Source organism: Ctenopharyngodon idella, chromosome 19 (assembly GCF_019924925.1).
Source record: "Ctenopharyngodon idella isolate HZGC_01 chromosome 19, HZGC01, whole genome shotgun sequence".
In the NCBI taxonomy this organism is placed as follows: domain Eukaryota; kingdom Metazoa; phylum Chordata; class Actinopteri; order Cypriniformes; family Xenocyprididae; genus Ctenopharyngodon; species Ctenopharyngodon idella.
Genome location: NC_067238.1, coordinates 22,962,726 through 22,985,015, shown reverse-complemented (window position 1 = coordinate 22,985,015; position 22,290 = coordinate 22,962,726). Strand labels below are relative to the sequence as shown.

The 22,290-nt window shown below is 37.3% G+C and overlaps 1 long non-coding RNA gene across 4 annotated transcripts in view; it reads left to right on the top strand.

Moving 5' to 3' along the window:
• LOC127500443 (uncharacterized) overlaps nt 1-17,938 on the top strand; it is a 35,524-nt gene extending 17,586 nt beyond the window's left edge. Inside the window, exons 2-4 of one of the 4 annotated variants that reach the window (XR_007926343.1) lie at nt 13,325-13,382; nt 13,499-14,371; nt 14,484-17,938. This is a non-coding gene — a long non-coding RNA (uncharacterized LOC127500443). Of the gene's footprint in view, nt 1-13,324; nt 13,383-13,498 lie in introns of all 4 variants that reach the window. The other 3 variants (XR_007926344.1, XR_007926345.1, XR_007926342.1) reach the window with 3 other exon arrangements.
• Nucleotides 17,939-22,290: the final 4,352 nt, after the last annotated feature.

The window sequence follows — 22,290 nt, the reverse complement described above, 5'->3', positions numbered from 1 at the left end:
AAGAGATCTCTTATGTGATTTTTTTTTTTCTGTGGGTTTTAGCCTCTTTCCTCTTTCTCTCATCTGCATGGACAGCTTGACTGTAATTATCTCTACTAATATCACACACAGCACTAAATTCAGCTTCTATTAAATGGGTCCTAATAATATGTTCATTAATATCCATCAAGTTAATTATGCCTGACTGCATAAAACAGATGTAGAGATGATATACACATACACACATCACTGGTCTGACCTGAAAGAGGGGGATACGATTCTTAAAGGTCAGTGCTTAAAAGCCAAGTGTAATGTGCCCTCCTGACCCTGAAGCAGTCGGTCAGTGAATGAAGGAGAATGAGAGTGGAGGAACGGAAAGGCTTTTTATGGCTTGTTCAGATCAATACTGTCTTTTCTTTACCACACCACTGCTTGTGTTTCCTTTTCACTTGTTTAGTTTATCTTATCTGTTTCATCACTCTCTTCAGTCACCTCAGTCTTTAATCTCTGGTTGTTGTTAGTGACTCCATCCATTAAGAATCTCTCAGCCATCGTCTTTCTTTTCTCAGGACATCTGTCCTTAGTGGAGAAAGGTGTGGGACAAGGAAGAGAGAGTGAGAGATGACCAGTGACTTTCACATTGTGTGACTATTTATTTACCTGTATTTATTTATTGCACACTTTCAAAAAATTTGAAAAAATATTACTTTTAGGTGTACAACAGCCTCAAAGGTTCCCCTAAAAAAATCAATAGTAGTAACTTAAGGGTATGTATTGCTACTCTAAATGCACTTTTTAGGGGTTGACAAGGCACAAATGTGTCCTTTTGAGGGTATTGCCCAAGTGGCAAGCTGTTGTACTTTTAAAGGTACAATTTTTGCACATTTGTTCCTGACAGTGCATATACTGTACAATGGCCTCGATAAGTATTAAAGGGTTAGTTCACCCAAAAATGACATTATTGTTATTAATTACTCATCCTCATGTCGTTCCAAACCCACAAGACCTTCATTCATCTTCGAACACAATTAAGATTTTTGATGAAATCCGAGAGGTTTTTTTATCTCCCATAGAAAGCAATGAAATCACCACATTCAAGGACCAGAGAAGTAGAAAAGACATTGTTAAAATAGTCAACATGACTACAGTGGTTCAACCTTAATGTTATGAAGCGACAAGAATACTTTTTTTGCGCAAAAACAAAACAAAAATAATGACTTTATTCAACAATTCCTGTCAGTCTCCTTGACGTAGTGCAGCGCTTCTGTGTTTATGTCTGAACGGCTGCTAAGTATTGGCCGAAGCTGTTCACATGAGCAGCACGACGCATGCTTGTAATGCTGACGCAGGAGCCGGCCAATACAGAGTCAGTGTTCGGACGTAAACACGGAAGCTCTGTAATGTGTCTTCAATGTAAACTGCGTAGGAGACTGACAGGGTAGAGAGGAAATTGTTGAATAAAGTCATTATTTTTGTTTTGTTTTTGCGCACAGACAGTATTCTCGTCACTTCATAACATTAGGGTTGAACCACTGTAGTCACGCTGACTATTTTAACGATGTCTTTACTACTTTTCTGGGCTTTGAATGTGGTAATTTCTTTGCTTTCTAGGGGAGATAAAACAAACTTCTTGGATTTCATCAAAAATATCTTAATTTGTGTTCTGAAGATAAACGAAGGTCTTAAGGGTTTGGAACGACATGAGGGTCAGTAATTAATGACAGAAATTTCATTTTTGAGTGAACTAACCTAAGACACTTAGGCGACAAATGTATGAATATCCCAAATGACAATATCCCAAGTTATTTAGAATTACTAGGACCATTTCTCAATACTTTTTCAAAACTCTTTGTACGTGAACTACAACGGTGGATCATTTCCCACTTGTATAAATATGATGTATAAATCAAATTTTTTTTATTTTATTTTAAGTGTTTTATGTACAACAGCTTTAAAAAGTTAGGAATATATATGAATGTCAAAAGTAAAAATGTAAAAAAAAAAAAAAAAAAAAAAGTTGCGCCATGTATTAGAGCTGCACGATTAATCGTAAAAAGATCGCGATCTCGATTCAAGCACCCACGCGATCCTACTGTATTAATGACAACGATTCTCCTGCGTCTATTAAACCTTTGACAAAATCATACCGGAACGTTCAAATCTGTGTTCGTGCTGCCAGAGCCAGAGAGAGCCGTTTTGAATCACACATTAGTTATTTCTGTGCTACAAATATTCACATTATCACAGAAGTACTGAGATATAAGTTTTAAGTTAGTATTTAAACACCGATGTCTACGATAGCGATCAAAATAGAGCAAACTACTTTTTGAAACGAACTTGGCACATCAAATAACGGTTGTATCAATTACATCTAATTCCACTAGGTGGCGACAACTGACTGTTAAAAAATGTATTTGTCATTGAATCGTTCATTCAAAAGATTCGTTCAAAAACACTGATTCATCCAGCAATGAAACAAGTATTTATTAATGAGTCATTGAATTCATTCAAAACCATTTTTTAAATAATTCATTCAAACATTTTCCAGCAATTAGAGTCAGCAATTTATATTTTGTCAGAACCTCTAGTAAATTACATGTTATTTTGTTTGGTTGTATATTCAGAATCGTGGGAGAATCGTGATCTCTATTTGAAACCAAAAAATCCAGAATCGTGCAGCTCTACCATGTATTAAATTTTAATTATTTTTATTTTATTATTTGTTATTATTTTTTATTTATTAAATTTCATTTAATTTCATTCCATTCAGTGTTTTGAATATATAATATATGGCATTTATTAACATTTCTCAAGCAAAGCATTTTAAAAATATGTAAATTTGAATTTGAGAGAGCCTGTTTTGCAATATTGTACATATAATCATTGTTCAGAGGCCTACAAATCATGTGTCTTTGTCCCTGCTGTCATGTGCTGTTTTCGCTCTGCTAGCATGTCTCAGTGTCTCATGAAGGCATCTGCGTTTAACCCTCTTCAGAGGTTTATTATTCTATTATAATCTGCTATGGTGCCCTAACAGCGATCTGACACCCCTGAGGCTGTGAATTTGAATATGAGCGTGTGTGAAATGAAGGGGTGCAGCTCGAGCCCCACACACAATGCTCCATATGGAGACCCGATGGAGAGGAGGGAAAAGAAAGACACAGATGACCAGAGAGTGACACACTCAGTGATTCACAGAGCCGTAGCAAGCAGCTCCTCAAGGCATGTTATTCTGGGGCAAAGAGGTCTGCTCTGAGATGGAGAAGGCCTGGAATGAGACCAAACCTCACACACACACACTACTAATAATCCACAGTCTGGTTTTCACTGATAGACACTTATTACAAAGACACACTCTTCTGCTGGCAGCGCTCCACCTGTGTGTCTGTGCGCCGGGCCCTGAGCTCCAGCCGGGGAGGGAGGGAGGGTTGTAAGACAGCTGCCCTCTTTGCCATGGCCAGCCTCCTCCTACCGGGTATCAGTCATGGCACCATCCCTCACTCCCTTTCATTCTGAGCTTCTCCACGTGGCGCATTCACTCCAAACTACTCTTTCTTTCTCTTCTACGCAGACGTCACATAGAGTTATCACCAAGGCAACTGTGGTGTAGTGCACAAGCCTCATTGAGCTGGTTTGTTCTGTGCACAGCCCACGCCCTGAGCCTACACTTTATGAACACTCAGTACTCACCGCAATCAATCAATGTGTGAGTATTAGCTCTCACAATACACTCATAGTTCAGCACAACTGCAGATTAGAGCCATCAGGGCCAGTAGACTGCTATGTGCACTATAGTGATCTATCACACACACACACACACACACATAATATATACAGGTGTATTATATAGGTGTGTGTATGTGTTCAAAATTGACAGTAAAATCTAGTAAAAAAAACTTTTATAATGTTACAAAACATTTCTATTTCAAATAAAAGCTGTTAAATAATACTTATTAACTGTATCAATTCAACTTTGCCATCATAGGAATGAATTACATTTGGGGTGAGGGGTTAGTTCACCCAAAAAATAAATTTCAGTCATTAATTACTCACCCTCATGTCGTTCCAAACCCGTAAGACCTTCATTCATTTTCAGAACACAAATTAAGATATTTTTGATGAAATCCAAGAGGTTTTTTTTTTTTTATCTTCAATAGCAAGCAACGGAATTATCACATTTAAGGTCTTGAAAAGTAGTAAGAACATCATTAAAATAGTCAACGTGACTACAGTGGTTCAACTTTAATGTAATGAAGTGACGAGAATACTTTTTGTGCGCCAAAACAAAACAAAAATAACGTATTTATTCAACAAATTCATCTCTAAATTGTAATAATATTTCACAATATTACTGTTTTGCTGTATTTTTGATCAAATGAATTCAGCCTCAGTGAGCATAAGAGAGTCAGCATTGTGTAACAAACGAACAGAAATTTGAGACGTTTATTAGCTACTAATTTTGCCCTGTAGGCTACTGCAGATCTCAAATTTGTGTTTACATATTAAAGGGTTAGTTCACCCAAAAATGAAAATAATGTCATTTATTACTCACCCTCATGTCGTTCTTCACCCGTAAGACCTTCGTTCATCTTCGGAACACAAAGTAAGATATTGTTGATGAAATCCGATGGCTCAGTGAGGCCTCTATTGAGAGCAAAGCCATTCAAACTCTCAAGGTCCATAAAGGTACTAAAAACATATTTGAAACAGTTCATGTGAGTTCAGTGGTTCTATCTTAATATTATAAAGTGACAAGAATACTTTTTGTGCGCCAAAAAAACAAAATAACGACTTTTCAACAATATCTAGTGATGGGCCGATTTCAAAACACTGCTTCATGAAGCTTTGAAGCTTTACAAATCTTTTGTTTCGAATCAGTGGTTCGGATCTCCTATCAAACGGTTAAACTGCTGAAATCAAGTGACTTTGGCGCTCCGATTCACTGATTCGATTCGTAAAGCACTGAAGCAGTGTTTTGAAATCGGCCCATATAGATATTGTTGAAAAGTCTTTATTTTGGCGCACAAGTAATTTTGTTGCTTTATAATGTTAAGATAGAACCACTGAACTCACATGAACGGTTTTAAATATGTTTTTAGTACCTTTATGGACCTTAAGTGTTTGAATGGCTTTGCTCTCAATAGAGGCCTCACTGAGCCATCGGATTTCATCAACAATATCTTAATTTGTGTTCGGAAGATAAACGAAGGTTTTACGGCTATAGAGCGGCATGAGGGTGAGTAATAAATGACATTATTTTCATTTTTGGGTGAACTAACCCTTTAAATCTTGCAACATGAAGACACGCGACTTCAAGTTTGATGTCAGTGATAGCAGGTTTCATTCGCAGTGTCGTATAACTGTATCAAATATCATGTTGTACCAATTCTGAAAATAATATGTATAGTAATCCTATGTCCCAGGATTAATATTTCACAATTATACTACATACGTCAATGATTGTTTCAATCTGTTTCTTATAATCTAATGTATTTACTCACTTTACTTGTTCGCCTTATTTATATGTGGTATTTGCTTGTCTATTTGCACATCCTGTTAAACGTTATGCTTGATTTCATTCTAATTAACCCAATGAGCACCTAAACTGATATTAATAACTGATCTTTAGCTCCCTCTAGTGTTCAGCATCAAATATGACATCTTTCTCTGTTCCCGTTTTTGATCATGAGCAAAAAAAAACATTTGTGCCAACATACAGGTGCTGGTCATATAATTAGAATATCATCCAAAAGTTCATTTTTTTTATTATAAATTATTTTTAAAAATGAAACTTTCATATATTCTAGATTCCCCACATGTAAAGTAAAACATTTCAAAAGTTTTTTTTTTAAATTTTGATGATTAGAGCGTACAGCTCATGAAAGTCCAAAATCCAGTATTTCAAAATATTAGAATATTTCCTAAGATCAATCAAAAAATGGATTTGCAAAACAGAAAAGTTCAAGTTCTTTAAAGTATGTTCTTTTGTGCACTCAATACTTGATCGGCAGGACATATTACAGCAAATGACTTGCTCCTAGCACAAATTACTGCATCAGTGAAGTGTGGCATGGAAGTGATCAGCCTGTGGCACTGCTGAGGCACTATTGAGCCTTCAGATCATCTGTATATTGTTGGATCGACTGTTTCTCATCTTTCTCTTGAAAATATCCCATAGATTTAGGTCAGGCATATTGGCTGGCCAATAAAGCACAGTAATATCATGGTCAGCAAACCACTTGGAAGTGGTTTTTGCACTGTGGGCAGATGCTAAAGTCCTGCTGGAAAAGGAAATCAGCATCTCCATAAAGCTTGTCAGCAGATGGAAGCATAAAGTGCTCCAAAATCTCCTGGAAGATGGCTGCATTGACTTTGAACTTGATAAAACACAATGGACCAACACCAGCAGACGTCACGGCCCCCCCAAATCATTACTGACTTCAGAAACTTCACACTAGACTTCAAGCAGCTTGGATTCTGTGCCTCTCCAGTCTTCCTTCAGACTCTGGGACCATGATTTCAACATGAAATGCAAAATTTACTTTTATCTGAAAAGAGGACTTTCGACCACTGTTCACTGTCCAGTTCTTTTTCTCCTTAGCCCAGGTAAGATGCTTCTGACGTTGTTTCTGGTTCAGAAGTGGCTTGGTAGTCCTTTTCCTGAAGATGTCTGAGTGTGGTGACTCTTGATGCGCTGACTCCGGCTTCATTCTACTCATTGTGAAGCTCTCCCAAGTGTTTGAATTGGCTTTACTTGACAGTATTCTCAAGCTTGCGGTCATCCCTGTTGCTTGTGCACCTTTGCCTACCCAATTTCTTCCTTCCAGTCAACTTTGCATTTAATATGCTTTGATACATCACTCTGTAAACAGCCACCCCATTCAGTAATGACCTTCTGTGACTTACTCTTTTTGTGGAGGGTGTCAATGATTGTCTCCTGGACCATTGCCAAGTCAGCAGTCTTCCCCATTAGTGTGGTTTCAAAGAACAAGAGATACCCGGAATTTATACTGTAGGGATGGTCATTTAATGAAACTCAAATGTAAATATTCTAATATTTTGAGATACTGGATTTTGGACTTTCATTAGCTGTACGCTCTAATCAACAAATTAAAAAAAAAAAACTTTTGAAATGTTTTACTTTACATGTAGGGAATCTAGAATATATGAAAGTTTCATTTTTTAAAATAATTTACAATAAAAAAATGAACTTTTTCACGATATTCTAATTATATGACCAGCACCTGTATGTTGGAACCAAACACACATAAATATGCATATGTTGAATAGTTTCATATATGCTCTTTATGGTGTATGTATTTCTGAAGTATTTTTAGTCAGAGGAGGTACATAATGTGTGACTTATACTGGCGTGTGCCACTGGATGGCAGTCTCTTCAAATGATCTAATTTACTAACGCATTTCGAAGTGACTGAAACAAAACGGAGACAGAATTAAGCTGTGTTTGTGTATTTATGTATTTGTCTGCTAGAATGTCATTTCATATGGTTAATATATAAACTCAAGAATGTGTGTGTGAGTATGACTGTGTCTTGCATGTTTGCCCACAGGCTTCTGCTTAATGAAGCCACATAGCTAGTATCCTGTTGCTATGGCAACCTTCAGTCACTGAGGCCAAAGTGTTTTGTGGAGAGACAGACACTCCATCACTCAGAAGACAGACATCGTCTATCTTCTCCAAGCATGATAATGATGATGATGTAATCATCATGGGCAGAATATTACTATACTACACTGTTCATGCAGAGCTGATCTGACACATAAGCAGCACATGCATGAAAGCACAGTAAACTTCACATGGAATCAGTAGAGCAGAAACACACAGGTGTGACTCTATGCTTCAACACCCTCTCATGCTTGTATTACGCCCATTTGGAGTGGTGCCAGTCGTGGGATTTGACCCTCAAGTGTGGGACAGGAGATGATTTAGAGGACACATACTTGTATGTCTCTCAGCATATTCACAGTTGCAGAACTTTTTCAGTTATATAACCCATTGTTTTGCATATCCAGCAGCACTGCCTTTTGACTTCCCAGGAATATTACAGCCCACTGGTATGTTGTAGTATCTGTTTTCACTGGAATAGATATTATCTTAGAAGTTGTGTTCCCAAACCTGTTCCTTTGGTTATCAAATAGATCTCAGTATTTAGCAGTATTTAGCTTATACATGTATTATTATAATAGACATTAGATAATCTTCCATTATATATATATTAGTGCTGTCAATGATTAATCGCAACCAAAATAAAAGTTTGTGTGTACTGTGTATATTTATTTTGTAGGCCTATATATAATATTTATTTACAATATTATATATATATATATATAATTTATTTTTTTAGTATTTTATATTTTATTTATGTATAAAATATTTATATTTATATATAATATAAATTATATATAAAATAAATATTCATGTAAATATTTCTTAAATAAACATATGTCTGTGTATTTATATATACATAATAAATATACACAGTACACACACATTAAAACTTATTTTGGATGCGAATAATCGTGATTAATCATTTGACAGCACTAATATATATATATGGCAAAATGGTATTAAAATTATGTGTAGAAGTCATTGCTTTGTTATGAGAAAAATGTCTGGAAAAATTAATTTCATTGATGTCATTCGGAGTAACCAATATAAAGGGACCATTTTGAATCAAGTCATGCGGTCAGTATCATGTGACAGGATGTACCAACATTCAGACACCTGCAGAGGACCACATGGTCGTGAAGCAAAGTAACTAACTCTCTTTTAACTCTTTGAAAAATTTATGTTTTCACTTGCTCATACGCATGTCCCGAAACATCAGGTCATTCGGTACAACCATTATAAAACATAGAAAATGTTGTAATATTTTAAAAACGTACTACATATAAAATGTTTGATTTTTCAAGCTAACTAGCTAGCTAGCTAGATATCAGCCTGTTAGAATTTTTTGAAAATATCGTCATTCGGTATAACCAAAAGTGTCATTCGGTAAAACCAAAATTTTGGTTAAACTGAATAACTTTTTTGGTGACAAATTTTGTCCATCTTGTAAAAAATGACAAAAGCAGTGTTAATTGATTATAAAAACTTCAAAATTAATTATATGTCCATTACGTTTTTTAACACTTTTAAAAACCTTAATCGTCAATGACCCATATATATATATATATATATATATTACACACAAACTCCCCAACATGGCTAAATACTAAGCTTTTAATGGTCTTAGCCACAAATAAAAAAATGCACTACTTAACAAGCCATTGCCGTCTCAGAAAAACATCAAAGACAGAATGAAATTTTTGGCAGAATACTGGAAGTTTGATTTAGAGTGGTTCAGCAGAGTTGTGTGGTGTGATGAATCACAATGAAACCAGAGGCTTCAGAGCGGTGTCTTCGAAATTCTGGTGAAAAATATAATAATAAATGCATCTCTTCCACAGTGAAGCATGGAGGAAGAGGTGTCATTGTGTGGGGAGCCTTTTTAGCTGCTGGAATTGGTGAACTACTTCACTGTGAAAAGTCATTTAATGATTTGGAGTACAGTAGAATATTACAGAATGGCTTGCTTCCCACAAATGAAAAGTTGCTTTCTAAAGAGGAATGATCAGATGTTATTTTCTAACAAGACAATGCTCCTGCCCAAATTGCAAAGACGTGAACTTGAGAACAAGTCCATCAGGCTCAGAGTCCAGATTTCAATATTTAAACAGCTAAAACTAAAACCACAGAAGAGCAAATATTTACTCAAATATTCAATTAATATTTACACACCAAAGTTTCTGTTTGTTAAAAATAACAAATCAATAAAAGGTCTTGCATATCTTCTTCTTTTTTTCTTTTTCTTTGGATAGTGTTTGTGTGATGACGTGCGCAGGTACAGTCTGTCTGAAGTAGACTACAAAGTGTGTGTGTGGTTCAGGTATGACAAAAATATTCCCACAAGGTCAGAGATTTCTAGTATTGCCATCCTTGTGGGGACATTTATGTCATACCTAAAACACACATGCAAACACACATTGTAGTCTACTGTACTTCAGACAGACTGTACCTGTGCACGTCATCACACAAACACTGCACATTTTTGGTCCCCATTAGGAAAACTTATATATCATACAGAATGATGTTTTAGGTTTAGGGTTAGAGGATAGAATATACAGTTTGTACAGTATAAAAACCATTACGCCTATGGAGAGTCCCCATAAACCACATGCACAAGTGTGTGTGTGTGTGTGTGTGTTGTTGTTGTTGTTGTTGAGAATTGTGCAGTGTTCACTCAAATGTACTGGTTGATTTGGGCTCTTTTCCTCCTCTACACATCATCAGTCACTCCATCCCTCCTAAAACACACACACACACACTTGACCATTTAGTCTATAAATAGGACTAGTGAGCATCAGTAATACATGACATTTCCCTTCCTTCCATTCTGTCTGTACTCTCAGGTCTCTTTTCCCCTGTTTTTCTCTTTTTTCCTCACCCCCCTCTTTTTATGTCTGCCTGTTTCTATTTTTTACCGCTCTCCCTTCATCCCTCTATACTCCCACCTCTGTGGTTTACCGATCAATAGCTGAGTATTATTGATCCGGATATCGGATAAAAATTCTCTCATGTGGATGGTCCCGGTCACATCGCAGCTTTGTGAAGTGGGGTCAAAACTACAGTGTAGCCTAACCCTGACAACTCCACCCACAATGCTCTCTGTCGTTCAGCTGCTGCCTTGTTTTAGACAAAAAATAAGAACGGGGTTCCCAGAAATGATACATTTGAAGGGAATTATGGGAGTTATGTACAACAAACTTCCGTATTTTGTAAAAACATGTTGCTTCGCTTCCGGTTCAAGTCTTTTGTATGTGCTTTGTTAAATATAGAGCCGTTTTACTCAAGATAGGAGTGAGCAAAGATGAGCATAACTGATGTCCATCGCATATGCAGATTTATATCTAAACTTTTTTCTTCTTCTTCTTCTTCTCAGTAACATTTATATATTTAAATAGAATAAAACACCAACAATAAAAAGAACTAGCTAGCCGATTACTTTAAAAGTTCACAGATATCGCCGTCAGGTTATAGTGCTGCTGTTAACACTTTCTTCGATAAGCAGATGCGATGAGATCTGTTTTCCTGTTTGTTCATGTGACTTTAGGCATGAAGCCTATTAAGCGTTGTTCACTCCAGAAGTGCTGGTGTGTGTGTTTTCAAGCATACATTCTTCTAAAAGAGGAGAGAGCTTGTGTAATTAATGGATGTTCGATGGTTGAGTCACATCCTCAGGAAAGCTTGTGCGTCTGGATGCGTCGTGACATCCGCTCGGCACATCACATATGCCACATATTCCCCTTGATGTAAGATGTACTTCACATCGATCAGGTGTATGGGGTGGTCTTTAAAGGTTAGGGATTGGAGAAGGGTGAGAAGATGCGAGCTCTTCATGAGATAAATTAGAGTTGTTGTGTTCTTCCATCATTCAGATCAGCAGTGCACTTAACCTTGCATCTGTAATTAGTGTTCTCTGGATGAAGTCCCTCTGGATAAATGTCTGTTCAAAACAAGTTAGTGAAGTAATCCGGATAGTGATAAAGGGCATTACAGCATTACATTGGAGGTTAATGCGACAATGAAAATTAAAGTTGTGTCTTGTCTTTGATAAATATGATAAAACTCAGCAAATAACATTGTATGATTGTGTATGGAGTATATAAACAAAATTCCTTTGATTTTTGTATTGACTAAATAATGTTTCACATTTTACCGTTCAACATTTGGCTGCATTTATTTGAGCAAAAATACAGTAAACACAGTAATATTGTGAAATATTATTACAATTTAAAATAACTGTTTTCAGTTTGAATAGCCTACTTTAAAATGTAATCCATTACTTCAATCTTCAGTGTCCTTCAAAAATCATTCTAATATCATGATTTGGTCTTCAAGAAACATTATTATCACTGTTGAAAACAGTTGTGCTGCTTAATATGGCAGAAAAATGAGTCCTGTTTTCAAGATTCATTGAAAAGAAAGTTTAAAAGAACAGAATTTAAATGAAACAATTTTTCGTAACAATGTAAAAGTGTACTCACTGCAACTTGTGATAAATTTAATGCATTCTTTACTGTAAAAAAAAAAAAGAAAAAGAATTGTTGGTTTAACTTAAAAAAGTAAGTTACTTGGTTGCTTTAAAATTTTGAGTTCATTGAAATTAAAAATTTGAGTTAATACAATGAAGGTGATTGGTTTAATCAACAGAAACTCAAAGTATTATGTTATCTGAAGCACATTGATTATTTAAGTTGATTTGACAAAAGAAAAAATGTTGTGATAAATCATGAAAATAATTATTTACAGTGTTGCTGAAAAAAAAGTTATAATTTAAAAAAAAAAAAAAAAATTCTTAAAAAAAAAAAAAAATTCTTATACTGACCCTAAAAGTCTTACTGACCCGAAAAGTTTGGACGAGAGTATAAATATATGTGCTGAAAAACAAAATTAAAAATGAAATGAAAAAAATATTGCAAGTTCTAAAATAATTACAGTATATTTATCTCATAATTATATTTATCTCTTTATCTCATAATTATATTTGTCACAATTATATTTATGCAAAATATAATTTCTTATGGTTTATTTGAATTTTCCTTTGATTTTGGTACAAAATGTAATATAATTTTCTGTTCATTATTATTTTTATTATTATTTTAAAGTAAAAGTTCCCAGACATGTTTGTGTGGAATACATCTGTCCAAAGGTTAATAACAATAAGTATCCTCATTTTTCAGCAATGCTCATTTCCTCTCATAATCCTACATTTCGTAGTCATTTGTCCACATTATCATCAATACTGTACTCCTTCTACCACTGACACACGCACACACAAACGCTGTTGTGTGGGGACACCTGTGTGTTGTTGGCCACCTGAGGGGCTTTGATACACGCTGGGCTTTAATCTCCACACTGGGCTCTTGTGCCTTTGAAGTGCTAATCTGAGGCACCTTCCCTTCCTCCTCACAACATGGACACACATCCATGGTCAGCCTGTGGTCAGGCCTGCTAGAAGCCAGCTGGCCTGTGTGCAAACCTACACATATGCGCACACAAAATACAGAGACACACACCACCTGTTATTGGGGCAATGTTGAAAACACCTGTAGCATCTCTAGATGAATGTTGGAGCCCCTCCTGTAGTATATTTTGTTTTTGCAATCACTAAGACATTGTGGTACCCTTTTTTTGTTTTGTTTTTTACCATTTTTTGTCATGTGAAATGTGTTTTCAAAGTTTAAAATAACAACTGAATAATTTTATCTATCATTTTTGCAGCTATATCCCTTACAAAAAGCACTAGAGTAGTACCATGGCCAGATGATGGTATCAGATGGTAATACTTGATTATAATATAATATAATTAATACTGTAAAAAGAACATATCCAGATCATTTCATTATGACCACCTGTCTTATTATACTGTCTGTCCTTCATGTGTTGCCAAAACAGCGCCGACCCACCAAGGCATGGACTCCACAAGAGGTATCCTGTGGTGTCTGGCACTAAGACGTTAGCAGCAGATCCTTCAAGTCCTGTAGGTTGCGAGATGGAACCAAAGTGGATCGAACTTGTTGGTCCAGCCCATCCCACAGATGCTCAGTTGGATTGAGATCTGGGGAATTTGGGGGCCAGGGCAAGACCTTGAACTCTTTATCGTGTTCCTCAAACCATTCCTGAACTATGTGTGCACGGTGGCAGGGTGCATTATCCTGCTGTAAGAGGCAGGGTTTCCCAGCAGAACATTGCCCAGAACATCTCATTCCTTCCACCGACTTGTCGTCATCCCACAGTGCATCCTGGTGCCATCATTTCCCCAGGTAAACGGCCGTCCAAGCGATGTAAAAGAAAACATGACTCATTGGACCAGGCGACCTTCTTCCATTGCTCCAAGGTCCAGTTCCGACACTCGCGTACCCATTGTAGGTACTTTCGACAATAGTGTGACTTGTGCCACAGTAGACCTTCTTTTGGCTCAGACCAGATGGGATAGCCTTCATTGCCCTGCGTGCAACCAGTGAACCCTGAACGCCCAACAACCTGTTGACAGTTTGTGCCTCCTTGGAACACTGTTGGTAAATGATCGGGAGCAACATACAAGCAACATACAAGCCTTGCCATTTCAGAGATGCTCTGACCCAGTCATCTGACCATAAAAATTTGGCCCTTGTCAAAGTTGGTCAGGTCAGTCAGGACTCCTGCCCATTTCTCCTGCGTCCAACACGTTGATTACGAGAACTGATTGTTTGCTTACCATCTAATCTACCCAGATCTCGACAAGTGGCCTTGTTAGGAGATAATCAACAAAATTTGCTTCACCTATGAGTATCTATCTATCTATCTATCTATCTATTTATTTTGGTTTCTATTAATTGTAAAGTACTTTTTGTAAGTTAAGGTTGTAAGTGATTAAGAGAGTGATTTTTTTTTTGTACAGAAAGAACAAGAATAAGAAATATTTTACTTCAGTAACAGTGGATGTGAGGTCAAGAGAGATCAGACGCTTGTTTGAGACCTGATCAAGCTGGGATGTTAAAAGAAGAGACAGGGATGGGTATGAAAAAGTGAGAGGATATTTATAGTAAAATGTATATGATGGAAAAGTAGATATTAATAGATAGATTACGTTGTTTTGTTTTTTCTCTCTTTCCATCCCTCCCTTTTTATTCTCACCAGCCTCTCTGCAGATGAAAGAAGAGAGGGAACCTGCAAGGTGGTTGTCACAGGCCTTTTCTTTGCCCTGGAGGACCTGTGTGGTTGCTATAGAAACTAGGTCAGGGCTGCCGCATCCAGGGAGGCAGAATGTGTGATTGTGTGACAGGTGTATGAAGAGGTGCTGAGGAAAGGAGGGGTCGAGGTAAAACGGAAGGAAGATTGACAAGGATGTGAGATTGTTTGTTTACATTAAAACCCACAACCTGCAGTTCTACTGCTACAACTGTATGCCCAAATCATAAATTACAGATTTCAGGGGAAAAAAATATAGTAGAACATAAAATATTTTAGAAAACGAACATAATGTTTAACAATATATATTAATTTTATAGTTTTTTTAAATTCTTTATGTAGGTTAAATTACTCCAGTAAGTGGCGACAAGTGACTGTCTTTGCAAATGAATCATTGGATAATTCATTGGATTTCAGCCTATTAGCTGAAAAATACTGATTCATCCAGGAATTAAACAAATTAATGTGTTTGTGAGTGAGTCATTGAATCATTCAATCAACCAATTTCTTTAAAAACATTGACTCTGAAACTGTGTTGCTTGGAAGGCAGTTGATTCTGCTTTGTTTTGGATCTATTTCCATTGGCTGTGCAAAAATATTCTGCAAAAAAAAAGTAACTATTGAACTGTTGTATAAAAACCTTTTATGTGCTGATGTGACACTTTTTAATTAATAAAATTAAAAAGCTAAGATATAATTTTATTTTATTTTATTCCAAGCCAACAGAAATAAATTAAGACTGAGAGCAATACGGAAGAGGTTTTCATGCAGATATTTCTTGTTTTTTTTTTCCCTTTAAAACCACAAGACCACCTATTTATAGAACTAATAGCATGAATAAAACCTAACCTAATCTAAGCTTTGAACAATAAGCACACATGGTCCAACAGTATCTAATGATTTGTATAGTGAATAAACATCAAGCATTCAGTATAAACATCAGCATTTAGATGATTCATTTGCTTTTCATCTATTCTTACTCTATTTATGAATAAACTCTCAGTTTAGCACAATCATTTTACCGTAATGGTGTAGGTAAACATTTACATTTAAAGCTTTTAGCTGATGCTCTTATCCAGACATACTAACAAAAAGTAATGTGCATGAGCTAAAATCACCCTAATGGATGTGTGTGTTCAGAGGCTGTTCTTCAGAGTCAAACATCTGAGATATGGTTTGTGTCAGGGTTTAGATTGCTGATGGCAGATGTGCACTGGATGTGCGACAGATGAGCCAACGGCCGCTAAAACATCAAACATCAATGTCACTGCCGGAGACTGTCTGTCTACATGACAAGCTGAGAAGAACTGCCTCTGTGTCCTTGGATCACACTGACGTAGGCAAATGTTAACAGAAGTGCAAACTGTTCGGACTACACACCTTTTCTACCTCAGGTTTCTCTGCTTTTTTCATTCATCAGAAGTAGACTGATACTTTGTGAGTCATTGAGATTTTTTCTTGTTAACGACGGAAGGGCCTCAGCAAGACCTCAGGCCATTAACCTCAGTGGCTCAGACGTCAGGTCTTTTCTTAGATACCTTGAGAGATGCTTGAGAGGACTAAAAGACTTGTTAACTCTGCATGTCAGCACGGATTCTCAGTACTTGCTCGTCAGGTCATGGGTTTTGGCATATATGCCCCTGGTAACACATATTACCATCAGACAGACATCTTACAGGTTGCAGCCATCCACCTCCTACAGCGAACTTCATAAATCTCTCTAGCCAGAGCCAAGGAGGACGTGTTTGCATGGAGCATCAAGAAAATCAAGACTGATATAAAAATTCTGCTTGATAAAGTTAAGAAGATAATTATTTCATATTCAAATAAATGTACAATATTAAAACACTAAATGCTACAAGTGAATTTAGTCATCACAACATTATAATGATTATACAACATTATAATGAATACTCATTTTAAGATTTGCTAAAGATTACATGTAATTATTTATTTATTATAAATAATTAATTTCAAGTATTTTTAAATGAGGTTTAGATAAGGCAAAGGTAATTTACATGTACGATTAGGGGAAATTAGCATGTACATATAAATATCCAATATTGAGTAATACAGATATAAAATATATGTTTAATATAATATTTGTAATATTTAATGCAATGTTTGTAATACGTAATATCTGACTGATAACTGATATATTGCAGATTTATTGTGCATTCCTAATTACTATTGTTCATACTTTGAACAAAACTCAAATTATGTATATGAACCTCAAATCCTAATGCTTAACTTTTCTAAGCCATCTTTTTTTGGATGATAAAACAGGTGAAAAATTCCTATAGACTTTCATGGAAAGAGAAAACTGGGCCACCGAGGGACAAAATTATTGTTACTGGTAATCTGTTTCGGTTTCTGGTTTTGAGTGGGTTTGATATGTGTTTTTGTTTAGTTTCCTGTGTTTCATTCAATTTCGTTTATTGGTTTGCCCTGTGTATTTAAGCTCTGTGTTTCTTTTTAAGTTTTTTGTCCGTTCTCATCACGCTATCAGTTGTTCTGTTCCCATTTGCTATTTCGTGTTTTGGTTTCTGAGTTTAAAAATAAATAAACTATTATTACCTACGATTAGATCCTGCCTATCTCACCTCTATTCTGCAGCCCACCGTGAATCCTCCTCCTCTCGCATGGGGAACAGTCCCTTAAGAGAAACACACAGGCCTTCCTGGATACCATCTTGTCCACTATGACGACGACAGCCTGTGTGTGTGTTTTCCAGGCAGGTCTCAACACAGAGCGGTCCGCTAAGGACGTTTAAGGAGTATGTAAAATGGATGCTTCTATAATGGTTCACCCTTTACCATCGGCAAGAGAGGAGGAATTCAGCGCACCTGAAGTGCACACAGCACCCACTACATCCGCAGCCACCAGCCCTTTGGACGTTAAGCCCGAGCTTACCGTAGACGCAGAGCCTGAGCCCACCACGATGTCAGCGCCAGAGGTAATGCCTGAGCCTAAAGGCCCATTCACATCAAGGACGATAACTAAAAAGATAACGATGAAGATATAGCTCTAAAAATCCTTCTCAATATTAAGAATAGTTGATAACGGCACAGAGAAACAGTACAGTTGGAGTCACTTTCAGAATGATTTTATCCAGCTAATGAATGATAAAATCATTGACAGCTAATCAGAATCAATCCTGCTATAACAAGCTCGAGCATTTAAAGCGGCAGACCAGCACGTGCTTAGAATAAACAGAACGAGATCGTCTGCTGGTGTGGACGCTAATATAATTATCGGTATAATTATCTTTACAGTTATCGTTGTTGGTGTGAACGAGCCTTAAGATCGTCCCAGAGCCCAAGCTCGACAAAAATGCAACAGTGTCCGTGCCAGTGCCGTGGACATATTGGTGGAATGACAGAGTGGAATGAAACCCTGTCCCTTCGATTTCAGCAGATGTAAGTGCGCTGAACTCTTAATATTGTTGGAGTGTGAAGAGAGCACTATTCTTGTTTCATTGCCCTGCATCAAGCCTGTTTTGTCGCCCAGCTCTGAATTATTGATGTCTGTGATGTTCACGCCCTGCCTTCAACTCCTATCTCCTCTGCCTATTCCAAGTCGGCCAAGAGAGCCGTGCCTGAGAATTACGCATCAGCCAAGGAGGCATTCCTGAGGTGTCTGTCTGTTCCGCGTCGTCCAAGAGGGTCATTCCTGAGAAATCTGCCTGTCCAGTATCGACCAGAAGGGCCGTTTACTAAACAGTACCCTGCCTGCACTACCTAGTCCTTCAGCCCTGTCCTCACTGCCTGTTATCAGCCCTTCGTCTACTCCTGCGCTATCCGCCTCTGGCTGATAGATCATCAGCTCAACCCTGGACTGCCACCCCTTCGCTCCGCCTATATCCTCTGAGCCTGTCACTCCACCTCAGCCCGTGGACCTGTCGGCTCCACCGTGGCTTCTTGCCCCCTCAGCTCCACCTGGAACCATTGTCCCTATGGCTCCACTGGGCTTCCTCATCCCTCTGGCTCTGCCTTGGTCAGTCGCCTTGGACTTACAGGTCTTCGTCTGCAACTCGTCCCTCCACCCTTTCGGTTCTGTTGGGCTCTGCCTTTCCTCCTTCTCCACCTCAGTCCTCAGGCGCTCCAGCTTCGCCTCAGTCCTCCGGCACCCTGGCTTTGCCTTGGCCGCTCATCCCCATGGCTCCACCTTGGTCTCCAGGACCTTCTGTGTCGCCCGGTATCGGTGGCCTTTTGGTTCTGCCGGGGTCTCCACCGCCAACAGCTCCACCTCAGTCACTCGTTCCCCTGGTTCCGTCCGCCAAGTCTCCAACTTGCTTTTTCGTGTATTGGTTTCTGAGATTAAGTTAAATAAAGTATTATTGCCTACGATCAGATCCTGCCAATCTCACCTCTTTTCTGCAACTGACTGTGACAATTTATTAAATAAACTTAAGAAAACTATAGAGAACGCCCTAGCAACATGATAAAATCCACTCAGAGCAACTCAGCAACACCTAGTATTGTGGCAGCAAGTTTTGCACAGGCTAACATCACTTACAAATTCTTCTGAAAATGTACAAATCGAGTTCCTACTTATATGTTTGTCACAAAAAGATTTTCAATATATTTTTTTACCTGATTTTACTAAGTGATCCTGAGTGAGCCTCTTTAACCATCATCATGCAGACTCATCTTTTGAGCTAACCTTTCTGTCATAGGATAAACAAAATGGCAAATCATGACCTCAGCAAAGAGTGTCAGAGGCAGACATTTGCCCTAACTTGATTAAAAGGCCTCTGATATAAAAAATAAATAAAATGTCTTTCTGTTTTAAAGGTCAGGGTGTGTGGGGAAGGGGAATTGAGGTCAGGTAATTCTGCAACAGCGCCACACTAGCCTGATTGGATGCTCTGTAGCGCCATGATACCTTTCCCATTGATCCAGCCACGTCATACCTCTCTAAATGCACATGCTGTTCCTTCTTTGCTTAATTATTACCACTGTTGATTAGCTGGCTACAAAGATTCCAGCTCTTCAGACTCTAATTAATTTGTTTTCCCTACAATGGTGGGCTGTTGGCAGAGAGATGGAGGGAGGGAAGCTGGGGAGGGCGCCCTTTGAGACAAGCGGAAAGGTCGTTTAAACTGTTAAACTGTTTTTTTCCATCATGCCAAATAATGGATTAAGATTAAATGGGGCTGTGTGTGGAAAAACAAAGCTGGGGTGGCAATCTGCTATAGGTTTGGGAATGATGTATTACCAGACGTTTATATTACAGTGTTTACAGCATTTCCATGAACAGCAGCACCTTGGGACACTGTGGTAAAACTAGATATTACTATACATTAAACAACATTGGCAAGATATTTTACTTACATAATATACAATTTTTAAGTGAAATTGATATTGAATGAAAAAAAAGTAGGTAGTGAATTTTATCAGGAATATAAAAGCCATTCCATGAAGCTTGCAGTTGATGCAGAGCCATAAAGGTCAATTTTAAGACCTTCAAGAGCGTTTTCAGTATTTAATTAGGGTTTTATTCACATATAAACATTGTTTAGCGAACATAAACAGAAGCTCATCCGAACCTGCTTGACGCACAAGAACAAACCTCTTGCGGACACATAAGAATGAACCTCATTGGTTCCCGCACGTCAAGCGTACATGCTTGAGCTGTGAATAAAAGCCTAAATTCAATCTGTTCATCATATAAAGCAATTGTATCTCTTCAGAAAATTTGGACTAAACCGCTCTATACATATGGATTAGTTTTACATCTCTTTGTGAACTTTTTGAAGCTTCAAAGTGGTAGTTGTGCAGCTGTCAATGGAGGGATAGAAAGCTCTCAGAATTCATCAAAAAGATCTTCATTTGTTTTCCAAAGATGAACAAAAGTCTTAAAGGTTTGGAACGACATGAGGGTGAGTAGTTAATGACAGAATTTTCATTTTTGGGTGAAATATACCTTTAATGCTTCCTTTTAAAATTTATCTTCATTGGCCATTATTGCCATAAACTTATAATATAATAAAGTTATTGCTGCTCTGGAGGAGCTGGCTCATCTAATCCTGTCAATCATTACGTAAGAGCATATAAACAGCTGCTTACCTCAATACCGTGACAGTTCTTCTGGCATCCCTCCACAACCCCATCTCATGCCTTGTTTCTATCCGTTCATTACTAACTTCATTTATTAGTGCGGCAGGACTTTAGTGCTCGAGTCGAGTCCCAAGCTCAAGCACTCTTGGACAGCAAGCCAAATCTGTTTACCATCATTCAAGGATTATATGAATATTACAAACTGGAACTGGCATCAAATTACTTGCTGGCACAGTTTTTAGAAAGTCTACATTACTTACAACAGTAGCCTAAAACAATAATTACATGCGTTATTACAGGCCTACCCTTATGAAAAGAAGTACACTTTAGCATATGTTTAAAAAGAGTACTTATTACAGAAATAATATACTCATGCAAACTGAATGTAATGTTTTGGACACTTAAGTGCATGGTATTTGCAATTAAATACAAATGTATTATAGTTTAAATTTATATTAAATGCAATTAGTGGAATTTAGGAGTGATACTCTCTCTCTCTCTTTCAGCTGATCTCTTGTCAGGGGTCACCACAGAGGAGTGATCCGCACAGCCGATTGGCACATTTTTACGTTGGATGCTGATTCTTTGACATACTACTTAACAATAATAATTTTTTTTAAATCTAAAGTAAAACTAATTTGATATGATTACAAAGTGCACTTTTTAAAAGTATACTTAAGTGTGTAAAGAAACAGTCATGAAAGTGTACTCTCCTAAGTACAAATAAGTGATATTTTATTTTATTATCTGCAAGTATAGTTTTAAGATTTGTACAATTACAATATAAGTGCACATTTGATACAATTAAGCACACTTCTTTTTCACAAGAGTGTAGGTGACAACATCTGAAAAGGATTAATTGGATAATCAATCCAATTATGTATCAATATCTACTGTAAGCCCTTCTGAGAAATCCAGCATAAACCAGCATGAATTCCATTCTTGGTTTACTCTCTTAAAAATAAAGGGTCTTTATTGGCATTGATGGTTCCATGAAAAAAACTTTAACACCAATGGAATCCTTCCATTCCACAAATGGTTCTTTATATTGGAAAAAGGTTCTTTAGATTATTAAAATGTTCTTCACACTAAGAAAAAAAAAAGTTCTATTAATAACTGTTCACTGAAAGGTTCTTGGGGGATCAAAAATGGTTCTATGGCATTGCTGTGAAAAAGGCACTCCTGCTTCCCATGCATGCCTGGGGGTCCAGCAAACCAGCAACCAGCATCCCATGCTGGTCCCAACATGCAAAACATCCCTTATGCTGGTGACCAGCAATGGATTTTCAATCAGCAGGGAAAATATACCCAAAATTTTCTAATCCACTCCAAAGAAGAATCCACAAAAGAGGTCTCATCACAGTGAGATTTCACAGTATCATTATGTGGTCTGATCAACTTCTAGAATAGCATGTGTGCAACAGCGGGGTGGATGGCAGGGCAAAACAACACACT